Here is a 13,062-nt window from a genome sequence, read left to right on the forward strand (position 1 = left end):
TGTTTGATAGAGTTCCTCTGTGATTCAGGGAGACTTGGAGGGTACTGGGCAGGACTGAGGGTGGCCCTGGTGACTCATGTTCACATCTCCCATGACCTTGAACTTCTTTAGCAAAGATGTGCACAGGAACACACACAAACAGCCAGATGTCCATCTTCCCCCCAGAAGAAGGCAGGAAAAGGAAAAAATTAAAAAAGGCGGGGCTGGGTGGGCAGAAGGCTGAGTGAGACGTTTCAGCATTCTGTGGGAAGGAAGCAAGTTCGAGCTGGCCTGCACCTCCCCGCCCTGCTTCCTTTGACAAACTCTCTTAAAAGTCCCTGCATTGTGCTGACAGGGCAACGCTTGCTGGACGCAGGCCCACACGGGATGTGGAGGCCGTTCCCAGTTGAGTCAGCTGTTTCTGGATTGGAGTCTCTGCCCCATCCCTGGTTTCCTGTATGAGCCTGGACACAGAAACGCTTTTCAAGAAATTGTTCTGCAGCTACCAGATTCCATGTGGAACAAAACCAATGGTCCCTACCTCACACCACCCACAAAAATTCAGTGTTGGGTAAAGACGTTCTTACTCTGAGCCTCTTCTGGGAGATGGTCCTCACCTCCCAGAGCTGTTGTGAGATGGGGACCCAGTAAGCCTGTTGTGCAGCTGGCACTCAAACGGCTACTGCCATTATTATTTTTTCTTTAAAATTCTATGAGGCACTCACAGGAAAAAATCTAAATAAAGTCTGTCCATTGTATTGCTGTCAATTTTCTGGTTGTAATAATGTACTATATTCATGCAGGTGTTCCCACTGGTGGAAGTGGAGTAAAGGGTACCCCAGATCTCTTTACTCATTTTTTCAAAAGTTTTATTTATTATTATTATTTATATTTTTAAAAATTTATTTCAGAGAGGGAGAGATAGAAACATCAATGATGAGAGGGAATCATTGATTGGCTGCCTCCTGCATGACCTCCACAGGGGATCGAGCCTGCAACCCAGGCATGTGCTCTTGACCAGAATCGAACCCCCAGGACCCCTCAGTCCACAGGCCAACACTCCAGCCACTGAGCCAAAGTGGCTAGGGCTCAACAGTTTTATTGAGATATAATTTACATACCATAAAGTCCATTCTTTCTTTTTATTATTTTAAATTTTATTTTATATTTTTATTGATTTCAGAGAGGAAGGGAGAGGGAGAGATAGAAACATCAATGATGAGAGAGAATCATTAATTGGCTGCCTCCTGCACGTCCCCCACTGGGGATCAAGCCTGCAACCCGGGCATGTGCCCTTGACGGAATCAAACCCAGGACCAATCCACAGGTCGACGCTCTATCCACTGAGCCAAACCAGCTAGGGCTAAAGTCCATCCTTTTAAAGTTCAATTCAATGGGTTTTTAGTATATTCACAAAGTTGTACAATCATCACCACTATCTAATTCTGGAATATATTCATCACCATCCCCCACCCCCGAAAAGAAACTTCCCACTAATTAGCAATCACTTCTCATTCTCCTCTCCCTCTACCTTGTATCAGTCACTAATGTACTTTCTGTCTCTATTGATTTGCCTATTTGAGGCATTTCATATAAATGGAACCATATAATATGTGCTATTTTATTTTATTTTTTAAAATATATTTTATTGATTTTTTTAGAGAGGAAGGGAGAGGGATAGAGAGTTAGAAACATCGATGGGAGAGAAACATCGATCAGCTGCCTCCTGTACACCTCCCACTGGGGATGTGCCCGCAACCAAGGTACATGCCCTTGACTGGAATCGAACCTGGGACCTTTCAGCCTGCAGGCTGACGCTCTATCCACTGAGCCAAACCGGTTAGGGCTGTGCTATTTTATTTTATGTCTGGCTTCTTTCGTTCAACATCATGTTGTTAAGATTCATCCATGTGCAGCCTGTATCACTTTTCTTTTTAATTGATTTTAGAGAGAAAGGAAGGGAGAGGGAAAGGAAGAAGGAGAGGAAGAGGGAGAGGGAGAGACAGGGAGAGGGACAGGGACAGGGAGAGGGACAGGGACAGGGAGAGGGAGAGGGACAGGGACAGGGAGAGGGACAGGGATAGGGAGAGGGACAGGGAGAGGAGAGGGAGAAAGAAACATCGATCAGTTGCCTCCCATACACACCTGCAACCTGACAGGGAATATTTGGTGCACGGGACAATGCTCAACCAACTGAGCCATACCAGCCAGGGCAGCCTGTATCATTTTTCATTCCTTTTTATTTTTTATCCTCATCCGAGGACATGTTCATTGACTTTAGAGAGAGAGAATAAGAGTTTTCCAAATTGAAGTTGGGAACTGATAGTGAACTCAACTTTATAAAATCTAATAAACAATAAAATAAACATAATTTAAAAATGAAAATGAATGCATACTCATTTGTCTGCATGATCTGAAGGAGTGTTTACTTTTGGGCCCTTCGAAGCCCACCCTGAACCACACCTGGCTCACCCAGGCCGACTCCTGGCTTCAGGACATTGTTCACGTCCACCACAACGACAGAGTTGTAACAGCATGTCAGCCTCTCTGTTCTTCAGGAGGACGGAGAAATCGGAGAATTCGGGCCCCCTGCACTCCTAGCCGATGCCCATGCAATAACAGAAGGTCAAGGCCAGACCTGACTGAGGACCTTCCCCAGGACCTGCTTTCTCTCATTCAGGCCGGGCTCGTTCTGGCCGCTCTTCTCCCCGTGTGGCCGGCACATGGCGCTGGCGGGTTGCCACAGAGAGTGAGGAGGACAACGCTCTCATCTGAAAATAAATCATGACCCTGAATAGGTAAACAAGAAACTAGGGCGGAAGAAGGGGAGCGGGGGGGCGGGGGCTGAGGGGAAAGAGAATTGTGTCTTTCCTGGGAAGATGAATGCAGCCTTCAGAGGCTGGTCTCCCCGTGCTGGGCCCACAGCCACATGGTCTATCTCTGCTGTGCCCCCAGCTGTTCCTAAGCGCCTGGTACCCGCTGTACCTTTGCTGCGGAGTCCTGAGTCCTGGGCCTGACACCTCTCCCAATGTGGACCCCATTGTCACTCAGAAAAGTCTCTTCTTTGCACTTTTAATGTGGATCTTGCTTTTTGTAGAACCAGCGTGACCTCTAACTGTTTGCTGAGTGCAAGATGCTCTCCACCTGTGGCCCATCTTACAGAGGGAGGGGCGAGGGCAGGAGGGGAACTCAGTGGCAGGTCCAGGGGTGCTCCCCAGGCCTGATGGATGGTGATGTGAAGCCGGAGGCGTTTGAAGGGGTGAATGTCTTGGTCAAAAGCAAGGTGTGTATAGCTCAGGGGTGAAGACTTGATTTTGGGTCTGTTCCTGCTCCTTCTGGGAACAGCATCTTGGTGTGTACAGGGCTGACCCTTTCCCCTCTCAGGGAGGGTCACCCAGTGAATGAATGAGTGAACCAACAGATAGATGGGTGGAGGCTACTGAGAAACGGTCAGGGAGACACTGCAGGGACTCATGGCAGCCTGTGAGCCGGGCCCTGGGAGGAAATAATGGGAAGAGATAGTCTCCATTCAAATCTGATGCTTTTTTTTTCTTTTTTCTTTTTTCTCCTAAGACCACAGCTGCCTCGGAAACAAAGACCGACAATTGCCGCCAGCATGTGCTTCATTTTTACTTCCCTTGAATATTCTTCAATGGATTTTCTTTTTAAACGGCACTGGCGAGCTGTCGCTGTGTAATGAGGCACATGGCTGGGGAGGAGCAGGAAGAGCACCCCCCTTTTCCCCAGGGCAGACATTTTTGAGTAGACCTGCCTCCTCTTTGCTCAAATACAGCTGAAAGTCCCTGTATCTGGGCATCTGTCTACATTTTACAACATTTCTACAAAAACCACACCCTACTTTGCTTTTATCCTCCAGGATCAAACTCCTTTCTCCAAAGCTCCATCATATTTCACATCCGAAGTCCCCTCGCATTTTCCCTTCCTCCCCTCTATTTGCTTTGTCCCTGGGGTTCACCAGCACAGCAAGGCTCCTGACACATCTGTGGACATCAGGACTCACACCCTGGGTTGACCCCCGTGGCTTGTCTCATGGAGCAGAGGGGCACCAGTGTTTAAAGGCACCGGCCCAGCTAGGGTGACAAAAAGGCTGGAGCCTGGTGCAAGCTCTGTAGAAAGTAGCTTGGTGATCTTCAAAAGGTAAAACACAGAGTTACCATATGATTCAGTAATTCCACTCTTAGGTATAGACCCAGAAGGATTTATAACAGGAGAGAAAACCAAAACTTGTGCACCATAATTAGAGCAACTCTATCCACAATCACCAAAAGGTAAAAACAACCCAAATGCCCATCAACAGATGAATGAATGAACAAAATGTGGTCCACCCACACAGTGGAATATTACTCAGCCATGAAAAGGACTGGAGCACTGAAACATGCTACAACATGATGGACCTCGAACATCATGCCAAGTAAAAGAAGCCAGACACAAAAGACCACATGTTGTCTGATCCCATTTATATGAAATGCCCAGAACAGGCAAATCCATAGAGACAGAAAGGGGAGTAGTGTTTGTCAGGGGCTGGGGGGGAGGATGGGAAGTGACTGCTTATGGGAGCGAAGTCTCTTTTTTGGGTGATGGAATGTTCTGGAAGTAGGTAGAGGAACTGGTTGTACAACATTGTGAATGTGTTAAATGCCACTGAATTGTTCACTTTAAAAAATGGGGAATTCGCCCTGGATCGTGTGCTCAGTGGTTGGAGCGTCTGACCTCCCACTGAAGGGTCTCGGGTTCGATTCCTGGTCAAGGGCATGTATCTGGGTTGCAGTTTTGCTCCCTGCCCTGTCAGGGCATGTGTGGGAGGCAACCAGTCAATGTGTGTGTGTGTGTGTGTGTGTGCGCGCGCGCACGCGTCTCTCTCTCCCTTCCTCCTTCCACTCTCTGAAAAGCAATGGAAAAAGGATCATCAGGTGAGGATACAAAAAGAAAAAAAAAAAAGGAAAAATAAAAGAAAGGTGAATCTTGTTATGTGCGTTTCACATCAGTGAGAAACTAAAAGGCTGGAGTGGTCCTCACGGAAGCCAGCAAGCACAGGTGTTAGCAATTCTGACACTTCTCCGGGCTCTTGTCAGTGCGGGGATGCTACCTGGGTATTTATTGTTTCCCTGCGTGGCTTTCCTCTGAATCCCTTTCACATACACTCTTCTCAACTGACACTCTGGACAGGAAGAACATCCTCATGCTACAAATAAGGAAACTGAGGCTCTAAGAGGTGAGATGAATTTGCAAGGTCATCCATGGCGGCCTTCCATTGTGTCATGGTGTTTAGGTAAGGACTTGAGAACTATATTTTTAGGAAGACAATTGGACTGATAGAAAACCTCAGTGACAGCATCCCAGTGACACAGAATGGTGGAAATGGAACACCTGACACCTGTGAGCTTCATGGAGTGCTGGCACTGATTCTCAAAATCCTGGCAGTAGATACTACTATTCTCCCATTTACAAGTGAGGAAACTGAGGCTTACAGAGGTGGGTCACTTGCTCTAGGTCACACAGCACAGTGAGCACATGTAAAGGCTGAGGACTCAAACCCTCAAATTCTGTTTTGCTCTGAGCTTTCTCTGGGTAAAACAAGTCATCAAAACATAAATGCTGAAATCTCCAAGTGGAACCTCACTCCTGGACCAGGAATTCCAGGAACTGTGAGACTGTGCTCCCAAGACAACCTGGGAAATCTCTGGAGAAAAATCAAGCAAAGGGTCAACTTGTGAGGTCCCCCGCCTGGGGTCGGAGGGAAGTGGTTGGTGCCAGATTCATCATGGAGCTGCAATTCTTTTTTTTTGGCCTTTGAAACTGTCTTTATTTCTGATCATTCCTTTACAATCATCTACCTCAGGATTAACTCCCACACATGCAGCTGGAGCCCAAATACCCCTCCCCCTCCCCATGCAAATCAGATTCATATTTCTGATCCTAGGACACTTGCTCCCTGAGGTCCCATGAACGCCCCAACCTTGGCCCCTGCAATCCTGTTCCCGGGCTTGGTCCCTCCCTTTCCCCATTCAAGCTGAGCATGAACCTGAAACGCGGGTGCCCCCTGCATAACGCACCCCGGTCCGAGGTTTCAGCTTCCAAAGGCCCAGAAAGAAGCCTTTGCTGGGTGCACCCACTGAGCAGGGTCACTACAGCGGCACATCACGGGCTCCATGTCATGAAAATGCCACGTTATAAAACTCACTGCAGTGCTTGGTGGCAAGCAGGATGCTCCTGGGCTGTCCTAACTCCCTCAGGGTCCCTGTCAGCTCAGCCCGGATCAGGGCAAGTCTCTCCTGGTTGACAGTCCCCTGGGTCCTGTAACACTCCAGGGGGACGGGGTACAGCTCGATCTCTAAACTGTGCAGCCCGGCTGTGCCGGCAGCAGCTTCTCCACGGTGGCCACGGAGAAGTTGTTCTCAAACATGGTGAAGTCCCTGAGCTGCTGACAGCGGCTCAGGACAGGCAGGATGGCCTCGACTTGGGAGTCCGCCATCCCACAGTGATCCAGGCCCAGGACCTGGAGGGTGGGTGCCACTGCCTCCAGCAGAGCTAGGAGGGGCTCAAGACTAAAATCCGCAAGCCTGAGGTCAAACAGATGCAGGGACTTCAGCTGCCTGAGGTTCGGGCACTGGAGCAGGTGTGTCAGGTCCGAATGCGTCAGCCGCTGGCAATTTCTTATGGAGAGTTTGTCCAAGGGGGTCTGCAGGCACCTGAGCATCTGGTCCAGGCGGCCTCGGAGGAAGGAGGGAGAGTCCATGTTGAGGTCCCGAAGGTGCCGCAGCCTGAGCATCTGAGAGAGGAATTGGGAAAAGGATCGCTGCTCCTCCTGCTGTTTCCTATCCCAATCTTCTTCCTCCTCCCACTCCTGCTCCTCTTCCTCCTGTTCTTCCTCCTCTTCCTCTTCCTCCTCCTCCCCATTCTCCTCTGTCAACACGTGAATGTGGGAGAGAGAGAGTCTCTGCAGGTTACTCATCTCTCCCAGGTAGAGAGCAAACGTCCCCAGGGTGGGCAGGTCCCAGGTGCAGTTCACTTCCACCTCCTGGATGCAGTCCAGCTGCACCCCATCCAGGACCCTCCTGACCCTCTGGAAGGGCACCTCAGAAATCCTCAGCGTCTTGCAGCACAGGTGTAGCAACCCTTCCCTCTGCTGGGCCCATTGGATGAGGTACTCGAGAAACTCATCCCCGTCCCTTTCATTGAAGTTAAGGTCTAGGAACACCTCCAAGGGAGCCAAGGGGTGCTGCATGTTGGGGCTGGAGCTGTGCACAGCCACTGGTCCTGTCTGTGAGCACTTCTGGGTGCTGTCTTCACACCACATTCTCCAGAAGTTGGCTCCCGTGTTCCTGAAATCCAGCACCCGCAGTTTCCACCTCCTGGGCCGAACCTCCTGGGCAAGCAGAACGTCCAGCCCATCCAACACGGCTTTGAAGACCTCACCCAGGGACAAATGTGGCAGGCAGCCCAGAGGGAGGACAGTGAAGGGCCAGGCGTGCACCATGGCCTTCAGGGGCTCCGGGATTCTCCTGCGGTAGGACTGAATGAAGACCTGAGGGAAGAGCTCTGCGGGCAGGTACTCCAGAGCTGCGACGGCCGAGGCCTGGTCCCTCAGCAGGCTCCCTCCTGCCAGCCGCAGGAGTGTGGGTGGGGTCCCGATGCTCATCTTCAAGGCTCAGAAAGGAATCCTGCAGAAACGTCTGCTGTGACCCGGTTGGCTGGGGCTCGGATCTCAGACCTGGTGGAGGAAGAACCACCGCACTGACTGCAGAGCTGGAGGACTCTGAATCTCTCCTCTGGTGCCTGAGGTTTTTATACACCTTCTCAAATGATAACATCCAATCAGAAACCCCAGTCTCCATCCCTTAATCTTATTGGGATTATTTCCTCTCTCCGGATTAATGGATTGAGAGAAAGGTAGGGAGGGACAAGGTTGAGGCCTGGCTCATTGATTCCTTTCATAGACACTGAGGTTGACTGATGGCCCCCTATTGCTTTCCTCAGTGTGAGACAGTGGAGGTGTAATGGTTTCCTGATGTTAAATAGGAAAAAGCACAACCTGAGAGTGTGGTTGCTGAGGGTCTTTGGCCACATTAGACTAATGCAAATGTACCCACAGTTAAAACAGCCAACGCCCACAGCTGACACCTTTGGTGTCATCCCCAAAGAAAACAAATGAAATGTGTCTATGCATCGAGTAAGGTTTTATGTCAGGAGACATAGCAGATCATGATCTCCACAGGGATCAAGGGGTGGGCAATTGAGCATGTGGGTGGCCCTTCAGACCCTAAGGCTTCTGAGGGAGGTCAGGTAAAAATCACCATGAGAAGCAGGGTCAGGGCTGGGCAAGGTGGGGGTGGGCCATCCTAGTGGAACCCTATTTATGACCCAGGGCCAAGTAAAGATGGGTGTTTTTTCTTGGAAAGAAGAGAGATGGAAAGACTTCTCTGGGTGAATTTGGGATTTAAAAGGAGACAAGCTGGAGTAGACAGTGCCATCCTAGAGGGCAAAGGGAGAGATTCCAACTTCTATCCCTCCCAGGAGGAAAGGGTGGGTCTCCTCTGGGAAAGATGGGATTAGCTCAGCACCTGGGTGGAGAAGATTAAATCTAAGAATGTGATTAGAGGGAAAGAGGCCAGACCTGGGAGTTAGACATTTTCAAGCCTGAAAGGCACTGAAGGCAGATGCATGGGCTCTTTAGGATCTTGGAGCCCGGGAGAGAAATCGCCGCAATTCTTTAAAAAAATAATATTTTATTGATTTTTACGGAGAGAAGTAGAGAGCCAGAAACATCGATGAGAGAGAAACATGCCCCTGACCGGAATCGAACCTGGGACCCTTTTATTTTTTTAATTTAATTTTATTTCTTAAAGTATTACAAAGGGTATTACACATGTCTCCTTTTCCCCTCCCCTTTGACATTCCCCCGGCCTCCCCTACCCCCCAGTGTCTTGTGTCCATTGGTTATGCTTATACGCATGCATACAAGTCCTTCGGTTAATCTCTTACCCACCCCCCCAACCCTCCCCAGGCTTCCCATTGTAGTTTGACAGTCTGTTCAATGCTGCTCTGCCTTTGTATCTATATTTGTTCATCAGTTTATAATGGTATTTATTATCCATAAATGAGTGAGATCATATGGTATTTTTCTTGGCTTCCCAGGAGCCGTTGCAGCCTCGCAGGGGCCGTCTCAGTCTCACAGGGGCCGTCTCAACCTCACCAGGGCCGTTTTGACCTCACCGGGGCTGTTTCAAACTGAGCCGCAATTCTTGAGAGTCAGTTCCCAGGGCTATGAGCATGGGGTTGGTGGGAAATAGGAATGACGTGTGTGCATGTGCATGCATGTCTACATGTGTGCCTGTGTCTTTGAGCCTGCAGGTGCATGTGTGCACATCTGTGTGTGCATGTCTGTGTGCACGTGTCTTCGAGCCTACATGTGCACACATGTATCTTTGAGTATGTGCATGTGTATGTGCATGGATGTATGCACATGCACATGCGTAGGTGTCTCTGTGTGCATATCCTTGAGCATACATGTGCACACACGTATCTTTGTGTCTGCATGTGTGTCTATACAAGTTTGTGTATTCTTATCTGTATGTCTTTGAGCCTGTGCATACATGTTTGTGTATGTGCATGCATAACTGCATGTACACAAGCAAGGGCTGCATGCGTGCATGTGCTTCAAAACCAGATGAGACCAATGGGAGATCCTTGAGAGTACAGGTGTGGAGTCAGACTGGCTTGGGCCTCAGTTTCTCCACTGGGAAATGGGCCAGCTTCTGCTGGATTCAAGGATTAATGTACAGAGAGGCCACTGACTATCAGAAGATGTCAGTTTATAGTCTGTGCTATGGGCTCTGAAGTTGATACCTCTCATCTCCGTTGATTCTGAAAGCAAACCCAAGGCTGAGTTTATCATCCACAATATTTTGTCATTCTAAAATCATAGAAGCAAAGATGTCAAACCACAGAAATGTGTGAGGTAAAGAGTGAAAATTCCACCATGGCCATGGTTGTGGTAGAGTGCTTCTCAGGGTCTATGGCTCCCATCATGTCCCAGGCAGGCACAGTTGGGAAAAACAGGAGCTTTGACAGGGTCAATCCCCTACCCCCTGCTCCCAAGTTGGCCTGCACAGGCATGCTGTGGAGGGAGAGCCCTTTGGGCCCAGAAATGACATTTCTAGGACTTTATTTACAGTGTTGTAGGGTATAGGGACCAATCCTTTAGAACATTTGTTAAAGGACAGTCCATGGCAAAACAAATTTTTTGGGGAAAATTTTTAAGTAAAAAAAAGCAACAGAGTAGCATGTGCAGTGTAGTTTGCATCTTTAAGGTCATATCTGAAATGTGCCTGCTGATAATCTACATGTAGGGACCTGAGACCTGGGTGCTACAGGCCGGGTAAACAGAAGACATATCTGTACCTTTGGATTTTGGCCAGAGTTATTTATGCACAAATAGCACTAGAACATTTACTCACATGGAAGCACAGCTGAGACCTCCAGTCATGTGAGGAAGCGAATCTCTAGGCAGCATGCATGACGTGTCATTATTTAAACAATTTTTCTATTTAATTTTCTTGATGTGTGAGAACGGGAAAAGGGGAAACCTGTTTTATTCTGCATATATCTGGGTGTTTTTTTCTTTTTAAAACATTTATTGATTTTTAGAGAAGGGAAGGGAGAGAGAGAAACATCAACCTATTGTTCCGCCCATCCATGTACTTACTACTGGTTGACTCTTCCATGTGCCCTGATCAGGCATAGAGCTCGCAACTATGGTGCATAGGGATGAGCTACCCACCGACTGAGCTACCTGGCTAGGGCTGAGTTTTTTTTAGCTTTTACAAAAAAAAAAGGTACTTGATCATGTGTGTTTGCACATATTATGCATGCATGTATCACGCACATGCATGTACATATGCACACATACATGCAAAAAGACACCTGCTTTTTTTTTCTTTATTGATTTTAGAGAGAGAAACATCAGTTTGTTACTCCATCTATCCATGCATTCATTGGTTCTGTTTTTTTTTATTTTTAAAATGTTTATTTCTTTTTTAAAAAAATATATTTTATTAATTTTTTACAGAGAGGAAGGGAGAGGGAGAGGGATAGAGAGCCAGAAATATCAATGAGAGAGAAACATTTATCAGCTGCCTTCTGCACACTCCCTACTGGGTATGTGCCTGCAACCAAGGTACATGCCCTTAACCGGAATCGAACCTGGGACCCTTGAGTCCGCAGGCCGACGCTCTATCCACTGAGCCAAACTGGTCAGGGCTAAAATGTTTATTTCTAACTAGAGGCCTGATGCATGAAATTCATGCAAGGGGCTCGGCCCTTGCAGCCGCAGCAGGTGCCTTGGCCATCGCAGCCCCGGCTTCATCAGGAAGGTTGTTCTAATTAGCATATTATGCTTTTATTATTATAGATTACATATGTAATTTTTTAAAAAATATATTTTATTGATTTTTCACAGAGAGGAAGGGAGAAGGATAGAGAGTTAGAAACATCGATGAGAGAGAAACATCGATCAGCTGCCTCCTGCACACCCCCTACTGGGGATGTGCCAGCAACCAAGGTATATGCCCTTGGCCGGAATCGAACCTGGGACCTTTCAGTCCGCAGGCCGACGCCCTATCCACTGAGCCAAACCGGTTAGGGCTACATATGTAATTTTAAACATTTTTATTGTTGACAGTATTACAGATGTCTCATTGATCCTTTTTAAAAATATATATTTTTATTGATTTCAGATAGGAAGGGAGGAGAAAGAGATAGAAACATCAATGATGAGAGAATCATTTATTGGCTGCCTCCGGCATGCCCCACACTGGGGATTGAGCCCGCAACCCAGGCATGTGCCCTTGACCGGAATCAAACCTGGGGCCCTTCAGTCTGCAGGCCAATGCTCTTCCCACTGAGCCAAACTGGCTAGGGCTCATTGATTCTTGTAAGTGCCCTGACATGGGATGAAACCTCCAACCTTGACGTATCAGGACGCTCTAACCAACTGAGCTACCTGCAGGGCAACAAAGGCCTGCTTTAAAAACGGAAGATTGGAGGCCACCAAGACCAAGATGGCCGGGAGACTTGCTGCCTTCCTCAAGAACGCCTGGGCCAAGGAGCTGGTGCTGGTTGGGTTCTTCACCACTGGAGGCCTTGCTATTATTCTGCCCCCTTCAACCCTTATACCAAGCACGAGGCCATGATCAACCAGGTTAAACCCTACAACTACCCAGTGCTAGTTGGAGGTGATGGAAACATGCCCGACATCCCCAGGACCCCTAGGGTCCAAGTTGGAGTGACTGTGAGCACCTCCACTGACAGGCCCCCTCCCCTATGGCCCCCAATAAAAATGTGAAAACGGAAAAAAAAAACAACCCCCAAACAAAACTAAGTATTAGAGCCTCTCCAGCAGCATGCCCCGCTTCTCACGGTGCCCTGGGGCACTCAGGAGGCTTCTTGGAGGGGAAGCTGGGAGAAGGGAGAGGAGTGGCACATTTAGGTCCCAGTTAGCCCTAAATTACAAGGCAGCAGAGGAAATGTTACCTTCTGAACTGAAAGAAATCCTTCCCAGATGGCAGAGGGGAAACTGAGGCCTGAGGTGGAATGACCAGCCTGAGGTCAAAGCCCGGGCCCTGTCCCAGGCTGGAGACCCCCATACCATATGTCCTTGTCTAAGTCACCACCAGTCTGCTGGTGAAAAGGAGCTGGCGGGGCTACTGGAGAGCAATTCCGATTGCTGCTCACCCCCACCTCCAGTCTTCCCAGAGTGGGTGGGGTTGTAGGTTTTGGGTGACTTTCTCAGGGCATGGTGCTAAGGCCATATCACACGCTCACCTCCCCAGCTCTGGTGAAGATGAAGGCAAATGTCTGGGAGGTTCTGGGCTGACAGCAGCTCCCATCATTGTCCAATGGGCCCTCACCTCTCCCGAGTGTCCTCCAAGACACAGTGGGAAGAAGGAAGACTCAGGGGTCCCACATCAGCTTCCTAAGGAGCCTTGTCTCATCTGTCCCTCTTTAACTTGCTGACAGATCCCCTCCCCAACCATTCCCCACTTCCCTGGTGCCCTGGGTACG

The 13,062-nt window shown here is 48.8% G+C and overlaps 1 pseudogene; it reads right to left on the reverse strand.

Moving 5' to 3' along the window:
• Positions 1 to 6,331: 6,331 nt before the first annotated feature.
• On the reverse strand, positions 6,332 to 7,639 carry LOC102425176 (annotated as a pseudogene).
• Between the last annotated feature and the right edge of the window lie 5,423 nt (positions 7,640 to 13,062).

This window comes from Myotis lucifugus, unplaced genomic scaffold, assembly GCF_000147115.1.
Source record: "Myotis lucifugus unplaced genomic scaffold, Myoluc2.0 scaffold_311, whole genome shotgun sequence".
NCBI classification, from domain to species: domain Eukaryota; kingdom Metazoa; phylum Chordata; class Mammalia; order Chiroptera; family Vespertilionidae; genus Myotis; species Myotis lucifugus.